Source organism: Oncorhynchus tshawytscha, linkage group LG12, assembly GCF_018296145.1.
Source record: "Oncorhynchus tshawytscha isolate Ot180627B linkage group LG12, Otsh_v2.0, whole genome shotgun sequence".
NCBI classification, from domain to species: domain Eukaryota; kingdom Metazoa; phylum Chordata; class Actinopteri; order Salmoniformes; family Salmonidae; genus Oncorhynchus; species Oncorhynchus tshawytscha.
The window spans coordinates 33648161-33661367 of NC_056440.1; the positions used below are offsets into that span (position 1 = coordinate 33648161).

Sequence of the window (13207 nt, forward strand, 5' to 3'; positions counted from 1 at the left end):
GTGCCAGGTTTCCTCCGGACGTGACGCTTGGCATTCAGGACAGAGTTCAATCTTGGTTTCATCAGACGAGAGAATCTTGTTCCTCATGGTCTGAGAGTCTTTGGGTACCTTTTGGCAAACTACAAGCGGGCTGCAATGTGCCTTTTACTGAGGAGTGGCTCTACGGACAATTCCTTCGAGCTCATGGCTTGGTTTTTTGCTTTGACATGCACTAACAACTGTGGGACCTTATATAGACAAATCATGTCCAATCAAGTAAATTTACCACAGGTGGACTCCAGTCAAGATGTAGAAACATCTCAAGGATGATCAATGGAAACAGGATGCACCGGAGCTCAATTTCGAGTCTCATAGCAAAGGGTCTTTATACTTATGTAAATAAGATATTTCTGTTAATTATTTTATGCAAACATTTCTAAAAGCCTGTTTTCGCTTTGTCATTATGGGGTACTGTGTATCCATTTTAGAATAAGACTGCAACATAACAAAATGTTGGAAAGTCAAGGGGGTCTGAAAATACTTACCGAAGGGACTGTACAGTATATGACAGCTTAATGCTTCCATTTACACTGAATATAAATAGGTGTTGCATTTTTAGACCCCCTCAACGCACCCATGGCATCCTCCTCCGCCCTTCTTCCCACCAGGTCAGTCAGTGGGAGATGAACAAAAAAACATACCTTCATTGCAGAGGAGGAAAACTTAATTACATTCAATCAACAGCCACAAGGCGCGCAGCAGATGCAATCTGGAGTGTCAACTGCAGAGCTTCTCTCTGCTACGGCAGCAGGCAAAGCAACGGTGTTGTTTCTGCAAGGATCTAAGAAGCCTTCGCCGCTCATGCATGATACATTTACTGTAAGTACAAATGTGTCTTTTATTGGCTAACTGACAGTGCACTGTGTTGCCCTGGTATTTTCAGATGTTTTACTTATGAAGGTCAGACATGTTGGTAATAGAGGACAAGTGTGAAGACACACACACACACATACCGGCACTGAGGCACAAACGCACACAGGCACGCAGCCACACACATACCGGCACCGAGGCACAAACGCACACAGGCACGCAGCCACACACATACCGGCACCGAGGCACAAACGCACACAGGCACGCAGCCACACACATACCGGCACCGAGGCACAAACGCACACAGGCACGCAGCCACACACATACCGGCACCGAGGGCACAAACGCACGCAGCCACACACACCGGCACAGGCACAAACGCACACAGGCATGCAGCCACACACATACCGGCACCGAGGCACAAACGCACACACGCACGCAGCCACACACATACCGGCACACCAGGCAGGCACAAACGCACGCACGCACGCAGCCACACACATACCGGCACCGAGGCACAAACGCACACAGGCACGCACGCATGCAGCCACACACATACCGGCACCGCACCACAAACGCACAGGCACAGGCCAGCCACACACATACGCACACAGGCACGCACGCATGCAGCCACACACATACCGGCACCGAGGCACAAAAACGCACAGCCACACACGCACGCAGCCACACACATACCGGCACGGCACCGAGGCACAAACGCACACACAGGCACGCAGCCACACACATACCAGCACCGAGGGCACCGAGGCACAAACGCACACAGGCACGCAGCCACACACATACCGGCACCGAGGCACAAACGCACACAGGCACGCAGCCACACACATACCGGCACCGAGGCACAAACGCACACAGGCACGCAGCCACACACACATACCGGCACCGAGGCAGGCAAACGCACACAGGCACGCAGCCACACACATACCGGCACCGAGGCACAAACGCACACACAGGCACGCAGCCACACCGAGGCACACACACCGGCACCGAGGCACAAACGCACACACGCACGCAGCCACACACATACCGGCACCGAGGCACAAACGCACACAGGCACGCAGCCACACACATACCGGCACCGAGGCACAAACGCACACACGCACGCAGCCACACACATACCCGAGGGCACCGAGGCACAAACGCACACAGGCACGCAGCCACACACATACCGGCACCGAGGCACAAAAACGCACACAGGCACACAGCCAGGCACACATACATACCGGCACCGAGGCACAAACGCACACAGGCACGCAGCCACACACATACCGGCACCGAGGCACAAACGCACACAGGCACGCAGCCACACACAGCCTAACAGAGAGATATCACACCTAGAACATGTCATAACATATCAGACAGCAGAAATGGTTCTCTCAGTGCAGAGGGGCCACACATCAAAGAGACATATGAAACAGTCTCAAAAGACACAGCTCTGCGAGAGGGCTGGCTGTACAGTACGTCCATTAATTTACATTCCCTGTCAAAAACCCATTGGCGCTTCAAACTGCATCAATTCACTTGAGTCAATCAGGCAATCCCTCATGGATAAGCACATGATCGCATTGGCATTTCAATTCATGTAAATCGATCCCTTCAACTCAGAGCTGACGTAGGTTGCTTTTCTGAAAGGACACAGGTCCAGGTGTACATGTATTTGAAGTGAGACCAACAGAGACCAACTAAAAAACAAAACAGAGATGCTGCTACATCAGACTGCTGAGGGGAGTCATCATAACAATAAGACATACTATATGCTCTGAATACACAAAATGCACAAACTTTATCTCTGCCAAGCTGAGGCTAGCAAACCCAGAGAGAGAAAGGCAGAGTGAGACGCTACTCCCCATACTCTGACAATTCATTTCACCGAACGATTTGTAATGTTTGGAGTTTGTTTGAAAAATACCCTACTGAACGTGCAACCAAGACAATAGCTAGAATACCCTGTCGTTTCTCACAATGCTAAGATGTCATTTGCAAGCAACCTTTGAGATGGGAAAGCCGAAGAGTTGTCAATCTTCCATAATCTTTGGCTTGACTAATAACTGTATAAAACTACAAGGACAAATATAAATTATGAAGATAATGAGGCCGGGAATATCTGTGCAACAAGTAATTACTTTAGAACTGGGATATTCGAACTGGGGTCCACTAAGCCAGGGGGTCCGCACATTTTCTAAAATGTTTTTGGACAAATTATTTTGGGGATTTGTGTGAACACTTATACATTTTATGAACACCATGGATACCATTATTATGTCTCTGTGTCCAATATGAAGGAAGTTCGAGGTAGTTTCACGAGCCAATGCTCACTATGCTAGCTGTTCCTGTTCATCCGACTCTAGGGAAGAAGACAAAGTGGCTTCATTGCCAAAATCTCTAACTATCCCCTCAATATGGAAGAAAGCAAAGTCATTAGAGCGAAAATTCTTGGTGGGCATGTCATGCCAAATAGTGTCCACTTGCCAAAATGTGTCCACCCCCGCGTCACAATGGGATTCAATTAGCTATTAGTGTCCGTCATTAGGGCAGTTGCTAGAGTTTTGGAGCAGTGGCTTCTTCTTGCTGAACGGCCTTCAGGTTATGTCGATATAGGACTCGTTTTACTGTGGTCTCCTTCCTGAGCGGTATGACAGCTGCGTGGTCTCATGGTGTTTATACTTGCGTACTATTGTTTGTACAGATGAACATGGTACCTTCAGGCATTTGGAAATTGCTCCCAAGGATGAACCAGACTTGTGGAGGTCTCCAATTTATTTTCAGATGTCTTGGCTGATTTCTTTTGATTTTCCCATGATGTCAAGCAAAGAGGCACTGAGTTTGAAGGTAAGCTTTGAAATACATCCACAGGTACACCTCCAATTGACACAAATGATGTCAATTAGCCCATCAGAAGCTTCTAAAGCCATTACATAATTTTCTGGAATTTTCCAAGCTGTTTAAAGGCACAGTCAACTTAGTGTATGTAAACTTCTGACCCACTGGAATTGTGATACAGTGAATTATAAGTGAGATAATCTGTCTGTAAACAATTGTTGGAAAAATGACTTGTGTCATGCACAAAGTAGATGTCCTAACCGACTTGCCAAAACTATAGTTTGTTAACAAGAAATGTGTGGAGTGGTTGAAAAACTAGTTTTAATGACTCCAACCTAAGTGTATGTAAACTTCTGACTTCAACTACAGTGGGGCAAAAAAGTATTTAGTCAGCCACCAATTGTGCAAGTTCTCCCACTTAAAAAGATGAGAGAGGCCTGTAATTTTCATCATAGGTACACTTCAACTATGACAGACAAAATGAGAAGAAAATTCCAGAACATCACATTGTAGGATGATTTTTAATGAATTTATTTGCAAATTATGGTGGAAAATAAGTATTTGGTCACCTACAAACAAGCAAGATTTCTGGCTCTCACAGACCTGTAACTTCTTCTTTAAGAGGCTCCTCTGTCCTCCACTCGTTACCTGTATTAATGGCACCTGTTTGAACTTGTTATCAGTATAAAAGACACCTGTCCACAACCTGAAAATGTCACACTCCAAACTCCACTATGGCCAAGACCAAAGAGCTGTCAAAGGACACCAGAAACAAAATTGTAGACCTGCACCAGGCTGGGAAGACTGAATCTGCAATAGGTAAGCAGCTTGGTTTGAAGAAATCAACTGTGGGAGCAATTATAGGAAATGGAAGACGTACAAGACCACAAATAATCTCCCTCGATCTGGGGCTCCACGCAAGACCCCCCGTGGGGTCAAAATGATCACAAGAACGGTGAGCAAAAATCCCAGAACCACACGGGGGGACCTAGTGAATGACCTGCAGAGAGCTGGGACCAAAGTAACAAAGCCTACCATCAGTAACACACTACGCCGCCAGGGACTCAAATCCTGCAGTGCCAGACGTGTCCCCCTGCATAAGCCAGTACATGTCCAGGCCCGTCTGAAGTTTGCTAGAGAGCATTTGGATGATCCAGAAGAAGATTGGGAGAATGTCATATGGTCAGATGAAACCAAAATATAACTTTTTGGTAAAAACTCAACTCGTCGTGTTTGGAGGACAAAGAATGCTGAGTTCAAAGAACACCATACCTACTGTGAAGCATGGGGGTGGAAACATCATGCTTTGGGGCTGTTTTTCTGCAAAGGGACCAGGACGACTGATCCGTGTAAAGGAAAGAATGAATGGGGCCATGTATCGTTCCTTCCATCAGCAAGGGCATTGAAGATGAAACGTGGCTGGGTCTTTCAGCATGACAATGATCCCAAACACACCACCTGGGCAACGAAGGAGTGGCCTCGTAAGAAGCATTTCAAGGTCCTGGAGTGGCCTAGCCAGTCTCCAGATCTCAACCCCATAGAACATCTTTGGAGGGAGTTGAAAGTCTGTGTTGCCCAGCAACAGCCCCAAAACATCACTGCTCTAGAGGAGATCTGCATGGAGGAATGGGCCAAAATACCAGCAACAGTGTGTGAAAACCTTGTGAAGACTTACAGAAAACATTTGACCTCTGTCATTGCCAACAAAGGGTATATAACAAAGTATTGAGATAAACTTTTGTTATTGACCAAATACTTATTTTCCACCATAATTTGCAAATAAATTCATAAAAAATCCTACACTTGGATTTTCTGGATTTTCTCAGTCATAGTTGAAGTGTACCTATGATGAAAATTGCAGGCCTCTCTCATCTTTTTAAGTGGGAGAACTTGCACAATTGGTGGCTGACTAAATACTTTTTTGCCCCACTGTATAGGTTAGCACAGCTGAACATTTTTGTTCTGATTAAAGCAATAAACTGGCCTTCTTTAGACTAGTTGAGTATCTGGAGCATCAGCATTTGTGGGTTCAATTACAGGCTCAAAATGGCCTGAAACAAATAACTTTCTTCTGAAACTCATCAGTCTATTCTTGTTCTGAGAAATGAATGCTATTCCATGCGAGAAATTGTCAAGAAACTTTAGATCTCGTATACCCCTGTGTACTACTCCCTGCAAACTGGCTCTAACCAGAATAGAAAGAGGAGTGGGAGGCTCCGGTTGTCACGATCGTTAGAATGAGTGGACCAAGGTGCAGCGTGGTAGGCATACATTTTCCTTGATTAAATGAACACCGAACAAAAACAACAAAATACCAAACGAAACGTGAAGCTAAATAATAGTGCTAACAGGCAACTATCCATAGTCAAGATCCCACAAAGCACAATGGGGAAATGGCTGCCTAAATATGATCCCCAATCAGAGACAACGATAAACAGCTGTCTCTGATTGGGAACCATACCAGGCCAACATAAATCACTAATCACCTAGATGACCCACCCTAGTCACTATCATGCTCCAAACAACATAGATAATAAACAGCTCTCTATGGTCAGGGCGTGACACCGGTGCACAACTGAGCAAGAGGACAAGTACATTAGAGTGTCTAGTTTGAGAAACAGACGCCTCACAAGTCCTCAACTGGCAGCTTCATTAAATAGTACCCACAAAACACCAGTCTCAACGTCAACAGTGAAGAGGTGACTCTGGGATGCTGGGAATCTAGAAAGAGTTCTTCTGTCCAACGTCTGTGCTCTTTTGCCATCTTCATATTTTATTTTTTATTGGCCAGTCTGAGACATGGCTTTTTCTTTGCAATTCTGCCTAAAAGGCAGGAAACCCTGGTAGCAGTAATCTATCTGGTTAATTTTGGCCAAAATTAGGTTGTAGGTTTGGAGTTTTTAATCGGAGCGAAGGCCATGCTGTGGAAGGTAGCATTCTGCATATGTCCCTGACGAAAAATCCAAGTTGATCTAACTCCAAATATATCCTTTAGTAAAAGAAAATGTTGAAAAATGTGAGAGCTCACATGCAGATGTGTCTCTCTCTCTGCCTCTCCATACCTTTACCTTTCTAGCTAATGGACTATGTTAGAGTTTCCTCTTCCAATGAACTGTCTACCAAATCTAATATTTTTTAAATGTTTTTTTGCTAACATACAGTGCATTTGGAAAGTATTCAGACCCCTTCACTTTTTTCACATTTTGTTACATTACAGTCTTATTCAAAAATGGATTAAATCTTTGTTTTTCTCATCAATCTACACAGAGTACCCCATAATGACATAGTGAAAACCGGTTTTTAGAAATGTTTGCAAATGCATTAAAAATACAACTCATTCCAAATTTACATAAGTATTCAGACCCTTTGCTATGAGACTCAAAATTGAGTTTAGGTGCATCCTGTTTTCATTGATCATCCTTGAGATGTTTCTACAACATAGAAACTACTCAAATCGATGCATACATTGATATCCAAACAATTTTACTCAGATAAATGCATTCCTCCCCTCCCATCATCATCATCATCTGCTGGCCCCAATAACCCAGGTCTGGGTGGAAGGTAGCCAATAATTTAGAGCATTGTGCCAGTAACGGTCGCTGGTACGAATACCCGAGCCGACAAGGTGAAAAAAGATGTTGATGTGCCCTTGAGCAAGGCTCTTCAACCTAATTTGCTCCAGGGGTGTTGGAATACTACCTGAGTGGTGCAGCGGTCTAAGGCACTGCATCTCAGTGCTAGAGGCATCACTATAGACCCTGGTTCGATTCCAAGCTGTATCACAACTGGCCGTGATTGGGAGTCCCATAGTGCGGAGCACAATTGGCCGGGGTAGGCTGTTGTGGCAGCGGAATCAGAATTAGTTGGGTAACATAGATAAGATGTTTTATTTGCATAATATGTTTATGTGAGATACTTGTCATTAAAATGTGTCCCTTTGGACTATAGGGTTGGCAGTTGCACTTATCCCTTCTCAGCTAGGGCTCAGTCACTTGGGGCCCAGAGGGGAGAGGTCAGGCTTGTCTTCATATGTGAATGTATCTGTTAAACCATCTGTCTTCTTATGGGAATGTGTCTTTACCTATTCCTAAACCATGTGAAGGGATGGCGTGATTAATGGGGAACCAATTAAGTGTCTCCACAATGTCTGTACTCCAGTCACTCCCTCCTTTTCCCATTGGGGGGAGGAGTATGGCAGTGTCTGGAACCATTGTATGTCCCCTCTGATGTTGCACTTATCTTGAGATGGTATATGACCTAGAGGCTCCCTCCCCTCAGTGAGCTTGTCCAGGAGTGGGTTGTTCTTGAGATGGGAGTATCTAGAATTGACAATTGATATATGCCATTGGATGAGTTGGTGTTTTTGTACTATTAAGTACCAGAAACGAGATTAGAACCTCGTCTTAGAGACCAAACTGAACGATAATTTATAGCGAATGCTATCTGGCTATGGGATACTCCTCTCTCAAGTAAAAGTCTTTCTTTGTAAACAGTTCCTATTATCTGTGGTTTGTCATGTCGACTAGGGGGGTGGATCTTTGCTATAAAAGATCTCAGTTGCCATTATGTTGACCACTCTCAACTTTTCATTAGAGATACTGAAATGTTGAAAGCCAAATGCTATTGCAAAAGCTTAATTATTATTAAAGGTGAAGTTTAAGTATAAACTGGTGACTGGTGTGTGGTTTGCTCTCTCCTCATTTGGTAAAACAGGAAATTGCCAAGACACCGTCATTGTAAATAAGAATTTGTTCTTAACTGACTTACCTAGTTAAAAAAGGTAAAAAGATACTATGGCTGACCCTGTAAAACAACACATTCCACTGCACATATCTGATGTACAGTGCATTCGGAAAGTATTCAGAGCCTTTGACTTTATCCACATTTTGTTACGTTACAGCCTTATTCTAAAATGCAATAAAGAAAATCATTTCCTCATCAATCTACACACAATACCCCATAATGAAAAAGCGAAAACAGGTTTTTAGAAATATTCACACATTTTAACATAAGTATTCAGACCATTTGGCATTAGACTCAAAATTGAGCTCAGGTGCATACTGTTTCCATTGATCCTCCATGAGATGTTTCTACAACTTGAATGGAGTCCACCTGTGGTACATTCAATTGATTGGACATGATATAGAAAGGCACGCACCTGTCTATATAAGGTCCCACAGTTGACAGTGTATGTCAGAGCAAAAACCACATCATGAGGTTGAAGGAATTGTCCGGAGAGCTCCGAGACAGGATTGTGCTGAAGCACAGATCTGCAGAAGGGTACCAAAAAATGTCTGCAGAATTGAAGGTCCCCAAGAACCCAGTGGCCTCCATTCTTAAAATGGAAGAAGTTTGGAAACACCAAGACTCTTCCTAGAGCTGGCCACCTGGTCAAACTGAGCAATCTGTGGAGAAGGGCCTTGGTCAAGGAGGTGACCAAGAACCTGACGGTCACTCTGACAGAGCTCCAGAGTTCCTCTGTGGAGATGGAAGAACCTTCCAGAAGGACAACCATCTCTGCAGCACTCTACCAATCAAGCCTTTACGGTTGAGTGGCCAGATTGAAGCCACTCCTAAGTAAAAGGCACAACAGCCCACTTGGAGTTTGCCAAAAGGCAACTAAAGGATTCTCAGACCATGAGAAACAAGATTCTCTGGTCTGATGAAACCAAGATTGAATTCTTTGGCCTGAATGCCAAGAGTTACGTCTGGAGGACACCAGGCACTGCTCAACACCAGGCCAATACCATCCCTACAGTGAAGCATGGTGGTGGCAGCATCATGCTGTGGGGAAGTTTTTAATTATGCGGTATTGTGTGTAAATTGATGGACAATTTTTTTGTTAAATCTATTTTAGAATAAGGCTGTTACATAACAAAATGTGGAAAAAGTCAAGGGGTCTAAATACATACCAAATGCACTGTGTGATGGGTGTCCATGGGTCACTGCTTTTCCTGGGCAGGGGTCCCTGGGCAAGAAAATGTGAAAACTCCTACTCTGCAACACAAAAGAAATAAATAAGGTATTTGATGCTTTGCCAATGGGGAGGTCATTGAAATGTATTCTATTCATTATTCAGGATGGATCCAGGGAAGCCTTGTGAATAATGTATTTGGACTGTGGCCAGTGGGTAATTAGGTACATGTGCAGAATACCTGAATCTGCTCTCCTGTTAAAAGACTATCAGAGAGGAGCCAGCCAGCCGGTCATGTTTGACCAGACAGAGAGAGACAGAGTCTGGTTCCTGAGTCCAGCTGGGCTGGTGCGGGGGCTTGGTATGGGTCTGGGACTGGACACTGCTGGGTGGCTAATTAGACCAGGGCTGAGGAATGGATTCTCTCCCAATCTCCTCCAAGCAGCCAAGCAGGCACCACTGACCTTTTTAAGAGGGACACAGTGTTCTCCTCCTGTGTTCTCATTCAGATGACTGTTTACTCTTCAGCACCTCCCTTATGTAGAAAACTTCATGCATCATCTGGGAGAACTGAAACTGATATTGTGCAATTCCAATATATGAATAGAACAAGGCAATAATGAGGCATTTACAAGAGAGCATCTGTGACTGTCTTGAAATGTGATTGCAATGGTTGTATGTACATACATAATATGTGTCGAAACAATTACAGTGCATTCGGAAAGTATTCTGACCCCTTGACTTTTTCCACATTTTGTTATGTTACAGAATTATTCTAAAATCGATTTTATAAATATATAAATCGATTTTATAAATATATTTTTTCCTTCACCAATACCCCATAACGACAAAAAAAAACGTTTTGGGGGAATTTTAGCAAATGTATTAAAAATATAAAACAAATGCCTTATTTACATAAGTATTCAGACCCTTTGGTATGAGACTCAAAGTTGAGCTCAGGTGCATCCTGTTTCATCCTTGAGATGTTTCTACAACTTGATTGGAGTCCACCTGTGGTAAATCCAGAGAATGCCAGACTTTGATGACAAAAAATGCCACGAAGGACCGCTGTGCAACCTTCCTGTTCAAGTGAGCACAGCATATCAAGGTGAGTCCAAAAATATATTGTATGCTGCTGCCTAAATTATGTAATATGCCGGAGAGATATGTTTCCCTGTAGCTAAGAAATACTAAGTGTATGTTGTGTAGTAAGCTATTAGTAGCCCATGTGCCTCACCCTAATAATTTGGTCTATTTTCCTCTCTTAATTTTGCCCACTGTTCTGACTTGGTGCACATGTAGCCTATTAAATATTGTAAGAGCATTCATTGTCTGCTTATGTGCCCCCTTTATATATCCTATGGTTCTGACTTGGTGTGCAGGGAGAACACGAAGAACGGCCCATGTTCTGAATTCTGTCGCTGTACATTTCAAAAGTGCTGAACAAATAGTTATATTGACTACATTCGTCCTAGCTCACTCATTAACGTCTTAATCAAAATTACAGATTGCCTCTTATCCGCTCGTCATCCTCTTATGCCATAATTTGTACATCTCAATTGTAAGTAGAAACCACATTTGTTTATGAGGCTGAATGAACTGTTTCGCTGCCGGACAATTCTCCGCTGATAGCCAGGTGTAGGAGTAGTAAGGTGTTGGGACTCTGCTATTGGGACAGCTTTATGTAGGCCCTAACAGTTTGTGGGCACCGTTTTTCACTGTTATAGTGCAATTAATGTATTGTTTAGTATTGTGTTGTGTAGTGGCTTTGCTGACATGCTTCCCCAATATTTTGGTTTTGTTTGCCCCACTGAGATTTACATGCTAAAATCACCACTGGAATGTATCCCTTTTGATTTGAACGAAACCTTCCACACATGTTTGCCCAATGTAGAAGTGGTCAGAAATGGACTTTGGGACTAAAGATAGAGGTGATCAAAGTTGACACATGTTGCATACCCCACCGTACCATGAGATATCCATGTCTTCATCACTGAAAAAGATCAACAGTTGAGTTTGATATCATTTCAATGCTTACAAAAATTGTTGTCAAACTATTCAATGATTTCTTGAAAATAATTACATTATTTTATTTGACCTTTAACGTCAATGATCTTGAAACACTTAAACTCATATTTTTCTAATTTTCACAAATGTTGTAGTTTTGACTTCTTTTTTTTTTTTTTTTACATCATCTGAGGTGTTTGTGTTGGGCCCGTCATTGATTGAGACATAGTAAACTCTTAAATACAGGGTGGGTGTCATTTTAATCATAGAAATAGAATTCATAGAATCAACCTATCCCTTCAGACCACTGCAATTATGCTGGAACACCACTGAAATATAAATTGAATCGGAACGAACATACAATTACTTAAAATGATAGTGTTCACGGATATTAAAATTGAATGGGAATGTCTATTCTATTATCTATATGTCTATTATTGCAATAGGTTTCCTGTGGATAACTGACCATTTAATTTATAACAATGGATATTCCCACTTATGTCAACATTCTCTAATGTGTGGACCTCCAACCATCTTTGTGATCGCATTTAAAAGTTGAAATCCACGAGTGTGTCTCAACCAATGGCACACACAACACAAACACCTCAGAAGACATAAAACAGGGTCTAAGATACAACATATATGAACATGAAAAAATTCTATGAAGATTTTAAAAATCTGAGTTTAGACATGTTTAGATAATTGACATTAAAGCTTTCAAATGATATCAATGATAAAGACATGGATGGGGTGGGGTATGCAACGTGTCAACTTTGAGTACTGTACCTCTATCTCCTGAATGTTTTACCATTTAGGTCCAAAAACATTCTGACCACTTCTACCATGGCCAAACATGTATGGATGGTTTCGTCCAAATCAAAAAGGAGTGCGGTCAGAAAATGATTGAAATCATATGGAATGACCCTTTACTGAGCAAATGACAATATTATTGTTTATCTCTGTTGAACTAAATGCAGTCTTGTGTTTTTACTTCTCAGTTATCCAGTAGTTGATAAGACAAGCTGCCTCATAGATAATGTTGTTTTAACTGCCTACTGTACTATGTGTGAAGAGAAGAGTATTGTAGTGGTGTTAGTATGGCTAACGCCATCACCACGGTGACTGGCCTCATGAGCTGTGCCATGCTTTATTCCACATCAGTGATCAGGGCAGCAGCAAAATACACACTTTGTCTCTGGGTACTACTGGGTAGGATGAGGTGCCAGATGGTCCTGCCACTCACTACACACTCTAACATCAAGTGTTTCGTTTTTACTGAAATGTGTTTATGCAATCTTTACTAAAATAATGTTTATGCAGTCTTTCATTTGGCACCCCCCCCCCAAAAAAAGAATCAAACCGACACAAAAAAACTAAGAAAAGCGAAGCTGGCGTGGTCTGGCTAGTGCACTGACATGACCCTGGCTCAGCATTTACATACACCTGGAGAGAAACACAGAGAGGTCAGCCAGTATAGACCAAACAGACGGACACTAATGCCTTCCCCCTATCCTCAGTCCTCTCACATGGACACAGTGTTTCTCACTACTTGCCTCTGGTCCTGTCTCCGTGTCTGCCTGGCTGTGCTTCTGTTTC

The 13207-nt window shown here is 43.1% G+C and overlaps 1 protein-coding gene across 6 annotated transcripts in view; it reads right to left on the reverse strand.

Moving 5' to 3' along the window:
• Positions 1-13207, reverse strand: part of LOC112262993 (RIMS-binding protein 2) — a 162673-nt gene that overhangs the window by 41779 nt on the left and 107687 nt on the right. The gene's annotated exons all lie outside the window — the stretch shown is intronic.